Source organism: Pseudorasbora parva, chromosome 4 (assembly GCF_024679245.1).
Source record: "Pseudorasbora parva isolate DD20220531a chromosome 4, ASM2467924v1, whole genome shotgun sequence".
NCBI lineage: Eukaryota > Metazoa > Chordata > Actinopteri > Cypriniformes > Gobionidae > Pseudorasbora > Pseudorasbora parva.
The window spans coordinates 46,050,934-46,066,854 of record NC_090175.1 but is presented as its reverse complement, the minus strand read 5'-3'; positions in this window follow the sequence as shown (position 1 = coordinate 46,066,854).

Below are 15,921 nucleotides of genomic sequence, written 5' to 3'. Positions count from 1 at the left end.
GAGGGGAAAACGGTCGCATTTGCAGCAGATATGCATTGCTGCCTAATGTGCACATTATAAATCAAAGCACGAGATGACAGGGGTCGAGCAGAACACCGGAAAATCTGACAGAATGGACAATATTTGTCTGTATGTGCAATACACGAGCGCGGCTCCCGCTCTCCATACGGAAAGCTTCTGCGCCGCCTGCGCGTGCAGTGTGAAACCGCCGTTAGCGTCGAGTTTCTTAACTTTTTCTCTGCCGAAAGCAGAGCCGTGGAGACCAACTTCGCCATACTTTCATTGTTTTGAAGGGCGAGCTGAAATGACGGGAGGGGTTGTGTCGCGGAGATTTGCTTCCCCCGGTCTGCACTTTCCTCAGACATACGTTCTCCACCCACACGACACAGAATTTCATTACAAATATGTAAAATTCCGGGGAAATCTGCGTTAACACCAGATTCCGCGTTTATATGCAGATTCCGCGTTAATATGCCAATTCCGCGATTCCGTCCGCGATTCCGTCCGCGATTCCGTGCTCGCGGAAATTATAGGGCCCTAGGTTTTCAAGTCTTCCCTTATTTATTATTATTAAAATGTAAATTGTGTGGGGGGTTGTGTGGATCTACTGTGTTTGTGGGCCCAGTTTACAGCAGTTAGTTCACCTTCAAATGAAAATTAGCCCATGATTTACTCACCCTCAAGTCATCCCAAGTGTATATGACATTCTTTTTTCAAATGAATAAAATCTGAGTTATTTAAATTTATATTAAAAAAGTCCTGGCTCTTCCCAGCTTTAAAATGCCAGTGCCTTGTCGGTCCATAAAAGTGCATCTAACCATCATATAACTGATCCTCACAGTAACTGATCCATAGACTAAAATACTAGCTTTCGGTTTTCAGTGCCACACGAATCACATTGCGCTTAAAGGACAACTCCGGTGAGAAATGACCCTAGGGGTAATTAACAGATGGTTATCGAGTAGATCGTTCTCTGGGATGCGGTTTCATGAAAATCGAATTTAAAGAGTTTTATCTCTAAACACAGATTAGCTTATAATGTTTGTCTATAGGGCATGGAATAAGTGAAATTAAATCGCTAGTTAATACCACTAACAAGGCAGCATAATGAGGGTCCCTACATGCAAACCGCAGCATTGAGAACTTGTTAGAGTACAAACGGTTTAACAAGAAGATACTTTCTAAAGACAGTACATTACACGTTTACAGACTGCAGCCATCTTGGAAAACAGTCTTGACTAGTCGAGCCACGAACGCTGTGCTAAGTGAGCTGATCGATAGGAATTAAGTTTGTGAAATCTAATTACATGGACTTTTTTTTCTTTTTTTTCTCTACTGCGTTCAGTGCTTTCTTCCGGAAACAATGGCCCATATGAGATTCCAAGTCACAGTTCATCACTTAGCACAGCGTTCGTCACTCAAATCTGTTTTTAGAGATAAAACTCTTTACACTTGATTTCCATGAAAACGCATCCCAGAGAACGATTTACTCGGTAACCATCTGTTAATTACCCCGAGGGTCATTTCTCACCGGAGTTGTCCTTTAAAGAGTAACCCTTCTTCACCCATGAATCCTTGACGTATGTGCACTGACAAACGCAGAAGAGAGAAGATAGAGCTAAACAAAACTTAGCGTCAGGGGTTACTCTTTTCATAATAACACTAAAACACAATTTCTTTCAATAAAAATAGTTTGTTTAGTCTATAAAGTTTAAAATATGGACATTGTTCTTACACAAACGTGCCACTTTGCTTCAGAAGGCTCTTCATTACTCACGTGCTATATGGGTGAACACCTAAAGCACACGCCCCAAAAGCTGTATCTCTGACAGTCCACGAATGCTAAACTAAAATGCTAAAATTAATACAAAATTATTTTTTAAAAAAATAGGAAGTATCCCAGTAAACATAGTTGCTTATGTCATAGTAGGTTCAGTTAAGTGAACATACACTTTGAGAAAAAGTAACTTTAAAATTATTAACTTATAAAAAAAAAAAAATATATATATATATATATATATATATATATATATATATATATATATATATATATATATATATATATATATATATATATTTTTTAATTATTTTATTTTTTTACAGTGAGGACAATACAGTGTTATATTACAACTACTGAGAGACCATCCTGAAAAGCACTGTTTATTTCATGTGGATCATATCTTTTGTATTTATTTGTGCTTTCACTTGTAATGTGTTTGGGCTAGTGGTTTAGATGTGCTCTTGAAATTGGAATAGAGAATAGTGTGTGTGTTGAGTTTGCTGCTCAACCCCCCACCAGTAATTTACATTTCAATGCATGAAGACTCTCACAGGTGAGACACAGAACCTCACTACTGTTACCTGTGTCCTAGACCAAATACACTGCCAAAAATAAATTGAAATTACATGATGAAATGAAATTACAATCGCTAGGACACATTTCCCAATATTTAGGAGAACTGAGTGAGGAGTTTATAAATTTGTTAACCAACTTTCAGCTTCACAGCAGTTAATTTTACTTTTACAAATCAACTCATTCTTCCAGAGCACTAGCAGCGCAGGTTTACATCAACACTAACATCAGGAACATTATACAATTAAAATGTCTTTACAAAACTAGAATGACACTCTCTGCTGCTTATAATTCACTGCATGCTTACAGTACAGTACAACATTATTCCTAAGTTTCCTCTTTTGAATAGATGGTAATGGTCTAACACTTGTGTTGGTGTTCAGTTTCATCAAAGTTGCTTTGATAGTGTTTGATTTTTTTAGCAGGATAAATTGCATTACAATATTACTGTATACATGTTGTAAATTGCTGTCTCATTCAGTTTTGTATTATGTTATTGTTTTGTCCATAAGTTTAACACTTTTGAAAACAGCATGTAAGGATGTGCGAATTGGCCTGTGTAGAACAAAGATTTGATTGTGTTTGTGTCAAAGTGAGAAAAGATTTCAGGTAAATTGAAAGATGTTGCCATTGAATGCATTTTTTGCTAAAGCAATGTTGATCCACAGTTAAGCTGTGATATAACATTTTCTTTTACAAAACATTTCTCAATAATAAACACACTTTTTCAACTTTTTCAACTCTTCACACAGTGATCACAACTTCAGTCTGTGCAAGCTAAACTGTGGATCATTGGCACTTGATTTGAGACATGAATTAAGTGTTTTGTTAGTTTTTGTGGATTTTGAATGTGAAATAACTGATGTGAAGCAGAAAGTTGGTTTGAAGAACTGTGTGAAGGATTTTGAAAATGACCAAAGTATTGAGAAATGTGGCCTAGCGATTGTAAAAAATGTAATTTAGTTTAATTTGGCAGGGCAAATCCCAGCATCTTCTCTAGTTTATTTGAGAAGGGTTCTGCCACATTGGTAGTTTGAGCTCTATTGGCCTGTGGTTCACAAACTGGTTTTTCAAGTCTCCTTTATTGAAATGTAAATTGTGAGTGGGGGGTTGTGGGGGTTGAGGAGAGAAACACACAGGCGTCGTGATTTACTATCTAACAGGGGACCTGAGTCAGTGTGTGTGTAACGTAATCACTATTCAATAATGACCTGCATTTAATACATTAGAGAGCTATTTCTGCTTGATTTAACCCTTTAAACTCAGTTATTGCTGTAAAACCTCTAAATCTTTACAGCGTGTTTGTGATGATAAGAAATGTCACAGCAAACACACAGGCGTCGTGATTTACTATCTAACAGGGGACCTGAGTCAGTGTGTGTGTAACGTAATCACTATTCAATAATGACCTGCAATTAATACATTAGAGAGCTATTTCTGCTTGATTTAACCCTTTAGGCTCAGGTATTGCTGTAAAAACTCTAAATCTTTGCAGTGTGTTTATGATGATAAGAAATGTCACAGCAAACACACAGGCGTCGTGATTTACTATCTAACAGGGGACCTGAGTCAGTGTGTGTGTGTGTAACGTAATCACTATTCAATAATGACCTGCATTTAATACATTAGAGAGCTATTTCTGCTTGATTTAACCCTTTAAACTCAGTTATTGCTGTAAAAACTCTAAATCTTTACAGTGTGTTTGTGATGATAAGAAATGTCACAGCAAACACACAGGCGTCGTGATTTACTATCTAACAGGGGACCTGAGTCAGTGTGTGTGTAACGTAATCACTATTCAATAATGACCTGCAATTAATACATTAGAGAGCTATCTCTGCTTGATTTAACCCTTTAAACTCAGGTATTGCTGTAAAAACTCTAAATCTTTACAGTGTGTTTCTGATGATAAGAAATGTCACAGCAAACACACAGGCGTCGTGATTTACTATCTAACAGGGGACCTGAGTCAGTGTGTGTGTGTAACGTAATCACTATTCAATAATGACCTGCAATTAATACATTAGAGAGCTATTTCTGCTTGATTTAACCCTTTAAACTCAGGTATTGCTGTAAAAACTCTAAATCTTTACAGTGTGTTTGTGATGATAAGAAATGTCACAGCAAACACACAGGCGTCGTGATTTACTATCTAACAGGGGACCTGAGTCAGTGTGTGTGTAACGTAATCACTATTCAATAATGACCTGCAATTAATACATTAGAGAGCTATTTCTGCTTGATTTAACCCTTTAAACTCAGGTATTGCTGTAAAAACTCTAAATCTTTGCAGTGTGTTTATGATGATAAGAAATGTCACAGCAAACACACAGGCGTCGTGATTTACTATCTAACAGGGGACCTGAGTCAGTGTGTGTGTGTAACGTAATCACTATTCAATAATGACCTGCAATTAATACATTAGAGAGCTATTTCTGCTTGATTTAACCCTTTAAACTCAGGTATTGCTGTAAAAACTCTAAATCTTTACAGTGTGTTTCTGATGATAAGAAATGTCACAGCAAACACACAGGCGTCGTGATTTACTATCTAACAGGGGACCTGAGTCAGTGTGTGTGTGTAACGTAATCACTATTCAATAATGACCTGCAATTAATACATTAGAGAGCTATTTCTGCTTGATTTAACCCTTTAAACTCAGGTATTGCTGTAAAAACTCTAAATCTTTACAGTGTGTTTCTGATGATAAGAAATGTCACAGCAAACACACAGGCGTCGTGATTTACTATCTAACAGGGGACCTGAGTCAGTGTGTGTGTAACGTAATCACTATTCAATAATGACCAGCATTTAATACATTAGAGAGCTATTTCTGCTTGATTTAACCCTTTAGGCTCAGGTATTGCTGTAAAAACTCTAAATCTTTGTAGTGTGTTTGTGATGATAAGAAATGTCACAGCAAACACACAGGCATCGTGATTTACTATCTAACAGGGGACCTGAGTCAGTGTGTGTGTAACGTAATCACTATTCAATAATGACCTGCAATTAATACATTAGAGAGCTATTTCTGCTTGATTTAACCCTTTAAACTCAGGTATTGCTGTAAAAACTCTAAATCTTTACAGTGTGTTTCTGATGATAAGAAATGTCACAGCAAACACACAGGCGTCGTGATTTACTATCTAACAGGGGACCTGAGTCAGTGTGTGTGTAACGTAATCACTATTCAATAATGACCTGCAATTAATACATTAGAGAGCTATTTCTGCTTGATTTAACCCTTTAAACTCAGGTATTGCTGTAAAAACTCTAAATCTTTGCAGTTTGTTTGTGATGATAAGAAATGTCACAGCAAACACACAGGCGTCGTGATTTACTATCTAACAGGGGACCTGAGTCAGTGTGTGTGTGTAACGTAATCACTATTCAATAATGACTGGCAATTAATACATTAGAGAGCTATTTCTGCTTGATTTAACCCTTTAAACTCAGGTATTGCTGTAAAAACTCTAAATCTTTACAGTGTGTTTGTGATAATAAGAAATGTCACAGCAAACACACAGGCGTCGTGATTTACTATCTAACAGGGGACCTGAGTCAGTGTGTGTGTAACGTAATCACTATTCAATAATGACCTGCAATTAATACATTAGAGAGCTATTTCTGCTTGATTTAACCCTTTAAACTCAGGTATTGCTGTAAAACCTCTAAATCTTAGCAGTGTGTTTGTGATTATAAGAAATGTCACAGCAAACACACAGGCGTCGTGATTTACTATCTAACAGGGGACCTGAGTGAGTGTGTGTGTAACATAATCACTATTCGATAATGACCGGCAATTAATACATTAGAGAGCTATTTCTGCTTGATTTAACCCTTTAAACTCAGGTATAGCTGTAAAAACTCTAAATCTTTGCAGTGTGTTTGTGATGATAAGAAATGTCACAGCAAACACACAGGCGTCGTGATTTACTATCTAACAGGGGACCTGAGTGAGTGTGTGTGTAACATAATTACTATTCAATAATGACCTGCAATTAATACATTAGAGAGATATTTCTGCTTGATTTAACCCTTTAAACTCAGGTATTGCTGTAAAAACTCTAAATCTTTGCAGTGTGTTTATGATAAGAAATGTCACAGCAAACACACAGGCGTCGTGATTTACTATCTAACAGGGGACCTGAGTCAGTGTGTGTGTAACGTAATCACTATTCAATAATGACCTGCAATTAATACATTAGAGAGCTATCTCTGCTTGATTTAACTCTTTAAACTCAGGTATTGCTGTAAAAACTCTAAATCTTTGCAGTGTGTTTGTGATGATAAGAAATGTCACAGCAAACACACAGGCGTCGTGATTTACTATCTAACAGGGGACCTGAGTCAGTGTGTGTGTAACGTAATCACTATTTAATAATGACCTGCAATTAATACATTAGAGAGCTATTTCTGCTTGATTTAACCCTTTAGACTCAGGTATTGCTGTAAAAACTCTAAATCTTTGCAGTGTGTTTATGATAAGAAATGTCACAGCAAACACACAGGCGTCGTGATTTACTATCTAACAGGGGACCTGAGTCAGTGTGTGTGTAACGTAATCACTATTCAATAATGACCTGCAATTAATACATTAGAGAGCTATTTCTGCTTGATTTAACTCTTTAAACTCAGGTATTGCTGCAAAAACTCTAAATCTTTGCAGTGTGTTTATGATGATAAGAAATGTCACAGCAAACACACAGGCGTCGTGATTTACTATCTAACAGGGGACCTGAGTAAGTGTGTGTGTAACATAATCACTATTCAATAATGACCTGCAATTAATACATTAGAGAGCTATTTCTGCTTGATTTAACCCTTTAAACTCAGGTATTGCTGTAAAAACTCTAAATCTTTGCAGTGTGTTTGTGATGATAAGAAATGTCACAGCAAACACACAGGCGTCGTGATTTACTATCTAACAGGGGACCTGAGTCAGTGTGTGTGTAACGTAATCACTATTCAATAATGACCTGTAATATTCAATAATGTAAATACATTGCTGTACCTGACAATAATCTTAAATGAGAGATGTGGACTGATCATATACTGTAATTATGAAGACACAACAGAGAATGAATTTCTTAAAGAAATGACTTTTCTGTAATGTATTAGGTATTATGTCTAAGGTATATTGTGTTTGTGTGTGTGTGTGTGTGTGTGCCTATTGTGATACCAGATGCCTGTGTAAACAAGTTAACTTATTTTAATGTGTTGACTAACATACTAAAGCACAAGAAGACTTGTGGACTAACTAAGTGTAGTGTGTTACTTGATGTTACATCTTGTAACTTTATTGCGACTGTGTAATAAATATATTTAAAAATAAATTAAAGTATTAAAGTATATTTTAGGTTACAAATAAATACTTCTCAGTACATTCAAAAGAACACAGTTATTATAAAAAGACATATTATTACTTGACACATTATATAGTCTGTACGAAGCTTAACTGCATTTGTGTTATTTATTTGTAAAGACATGTAATGGTGGAGATGGCATATATATGCCAAATGCATATATATATATATATATATATATATATATATATATATATATATATATATATATATATATATATAAAATGAAGACAGACTTGACTGCCAGCTCACTTCACATTCACACACAGCTCCACTGCAGACTAATGGAGGTCCCCTGTTGGATAGGTAGACATCGGTCACACACAAACACACACAGCTCCATTAGAGTCTATGGAGGTCCCCTGTTGGATAGGTAGACATCGTTCAGGTCCCCTCTTGGCATATTTTTAAAAAAATAAAAAAATGCTTATTTGAAGTTATATTATGAATAAGGACCTTAAAAGAAAATTTTGTATGTGATTTTTGTTTCTTCAAAATGACTAGAAACACAGGTCCCCTCTTGGATAGTGTAGAGTGATAGTCCCCTCTTGGTAATATAGACGTGTATGTGTGTGTGTGTGTGTGTGTGTGTGTGTGTGTGTGTGTGTGTGTGTGTGTGTGTGTGTGTGTGTGTGTGTGTGTGTGTGTGTGTGTGTGTGTGTGTGTGTGTGTGTGTGTGTGTGTGTGTGTGTGTGTACCTGGGAAACACATGGCACTATGTGAAGAAGGCAAGCTGGCGGAGGCAGTGTGATGCTTTGGGCAGGGAAACCTTGGGCTGCCTTCCATGTTACTTTGACATGTACCAACAACATAAGCAATGTTGCAGATGTAAGGAATTGATTCGGATCAAATAACTCAAAGGGGTATTGAATTACAGTGGAAGGAACCATGATACATATTAAATGATTCAAAATTAATATTTAACACTTTATCAACTATTCGTCCAGTGATATGTTGAAATTAGAGTACATTATCAATCTTGAATCGGGATATTACCCGTTACAATGGCAATAATATACATTTTATGTTCACTGTTTGTGAGCTTAGGTAATACAATCGATCAGTTTGAGGCAGTAACTTAGAAACACATAGCCAAAGACACTTGTATAGATGTAAAAGCTAAACAAAAGTGTATTGAACTATTCTAAACACACACAAACTAATGAAAACAGACATTCATACGAGTATGGGTTCTTCTTAGCACGGCATTGCTTGGCTGGTAGTCAGTTGTTGTGGTCAGAGGGACAAATAGTTGGTTTAGCGGGATGAAAAGCCGGATCAGGCTGAATGGCGTTAGCTGGTTGCTACGCGGTGGGAGGCGTGGCTGCGCGGACTCTAGGAAGTTTTCTTCTGCGAGGTTCAAACAGAGTTTGTGAGGTGATGATGAAGAGCTCTGGGTAGCTCGGAGGATGCTGCGTGCAGACAGGAAAGGCCCGCACAATCAAAGCAGAAGTCACCGCAAAACCATGGCAGTCAGTAAAGCACGAAGCAAAACAAAAAGCAAAGATAATCTTGAGTTTTAAAAGGGCCCCAAGGTCCCTCCTTGGGGGCGTCTCCAGCCAGTTAGACATTGTTGTGGGCAGGTGTTGTGGGCAGGACGAGGACGAGGTGTCTGTCTAATGTCGGGGTTGACTTTGAGCCTTCGAAAAGCTCTTAGCGACTCTGTGTACCGATAACAATTTAAATGTATGCCTGTTGGTAATAAATGTGTCCCTTCTTCATGAAAAGCTACCCACTGTTCCACTTGTAGAACAAAGGGTGATCAAGTCATGTGACTCATGTTGTCCTTGTGCTGGTTTTGAGATAACGCAGGTAAAGTGGGAGAGTTGTCTCTGGGCATTTAGGTATCCTTGATTAGTTTTACGATTGGTTCAGGGTTCGGAGAGGGGGTCTCTGCATAGTTTTTTGTTTCGACTATGCTGGAATATACATATTCCTACACAGACCATGTACACTCTTTCATGGAAACAATATTCCCTGGTGGCTTGTGGCCTCTTTCAGCAGGATAATGTGCCCTGCCACAAAGCAAAAATGGTTCAGGAATAGATTGGGGAGCACAAAAAAAGAGTTTGAGGTGATGAGTTGGCCTCCAAATTACCCAGCTCTCAATCCAATCGAGCATCTGTGGGATGTGCTTAAGAAACAAGTCCAATCCATGGAGGCCACCTCGAAATATACAGGACTTAAAGGATCTGCTGCTAACATCTTGGCGCTAGATACCACAGCACACCTTCAGGCGTCTAGTGGAGTCCATGCCTCGACGGGTCAGGGCTGTTTTGGCAGCAAAACGGGGACCAACACAATATTAGGTCATAATGTTATGCCTTATAGGTGTATATATAATATAATGAATATATTTGTATGTGTATATATATATATATATATATATATATATATATATATATATATATATATATATATATATATATATATATATATATATATATATATATATATATATATATATATATATGTATAATAATAATATATATATATGTATAATAATGCAATGGGAGGATATTTGTGGGTCCTGATACAATAATAATATATTTTTTTTTATTATTATTTTTTTTAAGTAAATTTAACCCCTGACCTGTAAGCCTGTATTTATATGAGATTATTTGCTTTTCATTTTTTAAACCATTAATTATGTACTATCTATTATGGTATTTTACAGTTTCCTAATTTAATTTTGGAGGTCTCCAACAGGTTTACATGCATCGAATGTCAAAAAACATTCAAGTTTTTAGTTTAATTTTATTTTCTCATAATATACATTGCACATCACCACAGTGTTCAATGATTCTCAAATGACTCGATGGATGAATGAGTCTCTCTAAATCCCTCCTTTCCGTGAACTACTCTCGGATTGGTTAGATGGCCCAGTCTGTTGTGATTGGTCTACTACACACATGCGTATTTCGGAAACAAATGTCCATTACCACAACTGAACTACAGCTCCATTCAGGAGGCTTCCTGTTCCTAAAGCTCAGAGATTATACACACTGTAAAGACAGTAAAGCCAGCATGATCCCAAATCGATGACAAATGGAATAACTATTTATTCAACCGAAACCTTGAGCAGGACATTTCTCAGTGATGCTACTCAGTTTGAGGTACATTATGAGATGGTTGGTTGGTTGGTTGGTTGGTTGGTGTCCCAAAATGTCTGAATGTAGTCTACAACATGCACTTTTTAGACAGGTGCTTAAAAAAGGGTTGAATTCCAAAGTTTCTGAAGACAGAAAGATAATGGAAAGTAAAATTCCACTACATTACATTTATTTCTATGAGCGAAGCAGAGGAAATGCCCTTTAACTGCCCCACCGCAAATCACTTTGGATAACAGTGTGTGCTAAATGACTAAATCCACAATACACTCACTTATCAGCACAAATGGTATGTCTTCTTTTAGACAAGGGGCTTGACAGTGATCTCTACACCCCCCAGGCAGTGGCACTGGAGCTGAGAGGTGCTTTCGGCTATCATTAAAAGAGCTAAATCATGAATATGTCAATTCTATGCTTGTTAAGAAGTTTAAGGAGAACTGAGACATTAAAAATAATCTATCTTCTTTATGAGCTTTTTATTGCACGTTTCCCCTCCAAAAGGCCATCTCAAGGTTCAGAATACATTATGCATGGGATGATTAATGGTGCTTGCTCATATGAACATTACTATTATAACTGTTTATACTTAGGATTAGGTTTGAACAAATATTAAACTTTTTTGTGTACCTCAAATGGTGTTTACATGCAACCAAATCCATTATCCAGTAATCGGATTGACCGGACTAAAAGGTCTTCATGGAAACACCTTAAAGTGGGGGGTGAAATGCTGTTCCATGCATATTGAGCTTTTTACACTATTTAAGACTTGGATTCTTATCCTAAACATGTAAGTTTGAAAAAAAAAGTATTTCTGATTGATTTTAATGTTGTTGTTTTTTAAAATATGGGTCTATCTGATGTCAGATATGGCAGAATGTCCTTGTACGGGCTGTACGGGATCTTCTCCTGGAAGGGCGCACACAACTAAAGCGAGAGAGCAAACGCTTTATGGAAGCCGGCTCCTGGTCGCACTGCAGTCACAGGACTTCACAAAATCAACAATGTCACTAAAGAAGTGTGTTTTTGGCTGTCAGGCCAATACAACCCTGTACAGATTCCCAGAGAGCCCAGCGTTAATGGGACAGTGGATGGAGTTTGTTTTTTCTGGAGCAGTAATGGAGTTGTGAAAGTGTTTTTGTATGTTCCCTGTGTTTCGGCTACGATGGTTTATAAACAAGGCCCAGTTAAACTCAGGATTTGTAGCTTGTCTAATGCTGAAAGATGGAGTCGTTCCAGCAATTGGGAGGGGGGGGGGGATGCTGTTTCATGCATACTGAGCTTTTTACACTGTTAAATACTTGGATTCCCATCCTAAACATAGACAAAGTTTCAAAAACTAATGTTGGGCGTTTGATGGAGTATTTCTGTGTCAAAAATACTCCTTCCGGTTTCTCACAAGCTTCGGAGAATTTTTTTCGAGTTTGGGTCAGCTTGACGTTGATAGAGTGGAAGGTCCTTGTATGGGCCGTACGGGCTCTTCTTCCGGGTAGGGTGAGCGAGCGCGTGACTAGAGCGAGAGAGGAAATGCACGCCCATAAACACTCTCTCAGTGCACAACCGTCATTCTTTAGCTCCGCCCACACGGTACGCCTCCAGCCACTCGTTTTTTCAAACTGTTGAAATGTTTGCTTTATTCCTTTTCTAATCCGATTGAGAGGACATGTAAACACATTGGATTGAAAAACGAAAACTGAAAATGACTGTGCATGTGCAATGATGTACAAATAGCATAATGACATGCGGAATGAGCTGTTGAGTGTCATATAAATGAGTGTCCTGTCATTCTAAAATTATCCTTTCACTCAGTTTCTCTGAAGTGGAGCAGGACGTCCCACCAGTCCTTTTTTCGGATTCTCATGCACAGACGACGGGCGCAGTGAGGGGCATTACCTCTGCGTGATAAATTTAAGCAGCACCGCAAAACGGTTCATATGCTCATACATAAGTCTGCTGTTTAAAACAAATAAAGAACCAGTGTAGGAGAAAAGGTATTATGTGCAAACACAAGGAAACTTCATATTTGTGCAGTGCGCATATCAAAAAAAAAACTATTCTGATTTAAAGCTTGTGACATATAACCGCACACATCAACCCGATCACTTTGTTTAGGGTTCATGTAAACACTACATTTAGATCAATCAGAATGAATTCAGCCAGATTGAAACAAAATATGTACATGTAAATGTAACCCCTCCTGTTCGAACCGCCTGCTCCTCTTTCATATTTTCTTCACAAAGTGTAAAAATGTAAACTTGTCTCTCCTTTCTAGACTCAATTAGATGCCCCCATACTAGACCCTTTGTGATTTTTCCAACATTGCCCTAAATTTGGGAGTTTTAGTAACACCAAAAGTGTTTATGTTTGGCTGTACTTATACCCTGACGCAGCAGTAATATTTAATTTGCAATCCATTTAAGACTTTGGCTGCGGTGAAGTTGAATTTTTCATTTGTGCCAAGTGATGGATGATACGTTTATGTCAGAAAACATGAGAATTGAAACCCCTTTTGTAATGTAAATATAGAAATCTTCAGCTGCTGGAATAAATGTATTTATTTTATTAATCTCTATTTTTCCTGATTCCCCCCACCCCCCATTGCTAATGCAAATGTCACAACCAGCAGCCAAAAGCTTTCAAACCTGCGTTCCAGATTCTTTCATCTCGTCTTCCCATTTTGTGTACGCTTCTCATCTCCTCTCCTCTCTTCTGGTTTTGGCTGCTGTTTAATAAACCTCTGATTCATTCCGCAAGCTCTCCGTTGCCCCCCAAACACCTGCAGCACAGCCTTTCCACAGCAAAAGTGTGCGCATCTGAGAGAGAGACAGTAAGGGGCAGAGAAAAAGAGAGCGCAGATACAAATACCACTTAACATAATTACCACTGTCCATGGGAATTCAAAATCCGTGGCCAGAGCCAAATTCTGCATATCTAAAAGTGGTTTCGCATTCGAAGAGAATACGCTCAGTGTGTCCAAACTATCGTTTCCCCCGGGGCTCCTAGAGGAACAGAGTGAGACACATCTATACACACAAAATAAGATGTTTCAAATGAGTTTCACTCTCCTTTGTGGCATCTAGTGTTTTGTTGGCCAGGACCAGAGAGGCTCTTGAGAGCACATAAATGTAACCAGTCTGTTTCTGTGGTGGTCTGAGACTACGGACGCATGTTTGGCAGTTGAGCACTCTAATTTTGAGCCTAAAAGCAGCAGTGCTTTCAGACAGCAGAAGAGCATATTATCCAGTATCTGAGAGCACTCCTGTACCTCCACACACACACAGCGGAGAGCGGACAGTGTGGCTAACTGATGATAGACTTCAGCTCCGCAGCCTCAAATCCATATGTAGGGCCACAGCCGGTCAGCCAAGGCTGAAATTGCAATTAAACAGTAAATTGCAACTAGAATTGCTGTGGTTTCTTTGAGGTTTTAACTTTACTCTAACTCTGATCGGAAACTTTGCAATAACCTTCAAAAGTGACCTGTGGGACAATTCTGGGGCGAACTTTAGTCCACAATTTCTGTGTTACGGCAAGGGGTACACACACTCAAGATATACCATTTATCAATGAACAAGACAGCACAAAGCCTATTTGGAAAATGAAACAGGAAAAAGAAAAACCTTCAGCAAGAAATATTATTTCTCCTTGAGAAAAACTGAGGCTGAATTATTCAAAGGGTTGAGGTACAAGCAGTCACAAGAGTGTCAATGTCTATAAAATATATAACTCATATACATGCACATTTCACAAAAAGTGCAAGAGTGTTACTCTGATTTTTTTTTCAGGTGGCGTGTGAGAGATTTAGGATATGAATTGATTACATCCATTGCCATTTATATTTTTCTTCAAGTTTACATTTAATAGTACTCTTAATGGTGGTTAGAAAAAGTTTTAAAATATTTAATTGCCTTTAATGTTAATATGATTGTCTACTACTACTACTACTACTACTATAATAATAATAATTGTTTTGTGTAAAGTAAATATTCAATAATTTCATTGTATTAATTCAATTCAGCTTCAATTTAAGCATTGAAACATCTCAACTTGTGCAACTAAACAGTATGTGACTCTCTGACCGGACGCCGTTGTGCGGTTTAACACAATTATGTACATTGTTTAACACTGTAGCCTCGGGCAACCCATAATACTTTCTGATCATTTGTCCAATACGAGAGGCTATTTTGTTCATTATTCATAATGTAGTAAACACTCTCACTGTTGAGCTGATTTACTGGGGATGCAAAAAAGAACATCACACGTCTGTATGGGTGAAAATGCAAAAACAAACCGATTGTTAATTAAGACTTATTCATATCCGATGTTGCTGACAGTGAAAAGGCGGCTTAAAGACACAATCTCTTTCCTGTTTGTTGACAGCTTCCTGTAGGAACACAATAATCCTATAATCATGAGACTGTTTGCATATAAATTATATTAATCCATGAGGTCTCTGCCCTTATGATACAAGTATCCATATGTTAACCCACAACTATGGATCAAATCTACACAAACCGTCACCATATCGGTCAGTGTCTGGCGTGACACAATTAGATATGCACACAGATGCACATCCACGCAGACACATGCATATTAAGAGATCACGTACATATTTCATGAGGAACATGCTGTATTTGTCCTTCCTGCGCTCAATAAATGTTACATGAGATCTCAGTGCTCCCTAATCAGAGCCTGGGCTCTATACATATTCATACCGGGAGAGAAATTTACATGACCTGGAATCACATGCAGAAAAACGTTATTGTGTTTACGCACAAGCTCTCTGTTGTAAACAATTCCCTCACTGTGGTTCTACAGAATCGCAGATACGATCCACACGCATACTTTGGCAGTTAAAGCACTCTTGATGCTGTTGAGGGGATAATCTGATGCCGGAGACGAGGCTGATGAGAGGATCCATTAATCTGCTGCGATAGTTGTGAGATGCTAGAGGCACTATCCCTCTATCAGGTTTTCTGCATTTAACACACAACTGTGAGACAGAAGCCTATTATTAATCTTCTTTCAGGAAACTTTACAGAACTCAGTAGCGGCTCAATGTGAAATTAAGAAACACTGAAAACACATGCAATAT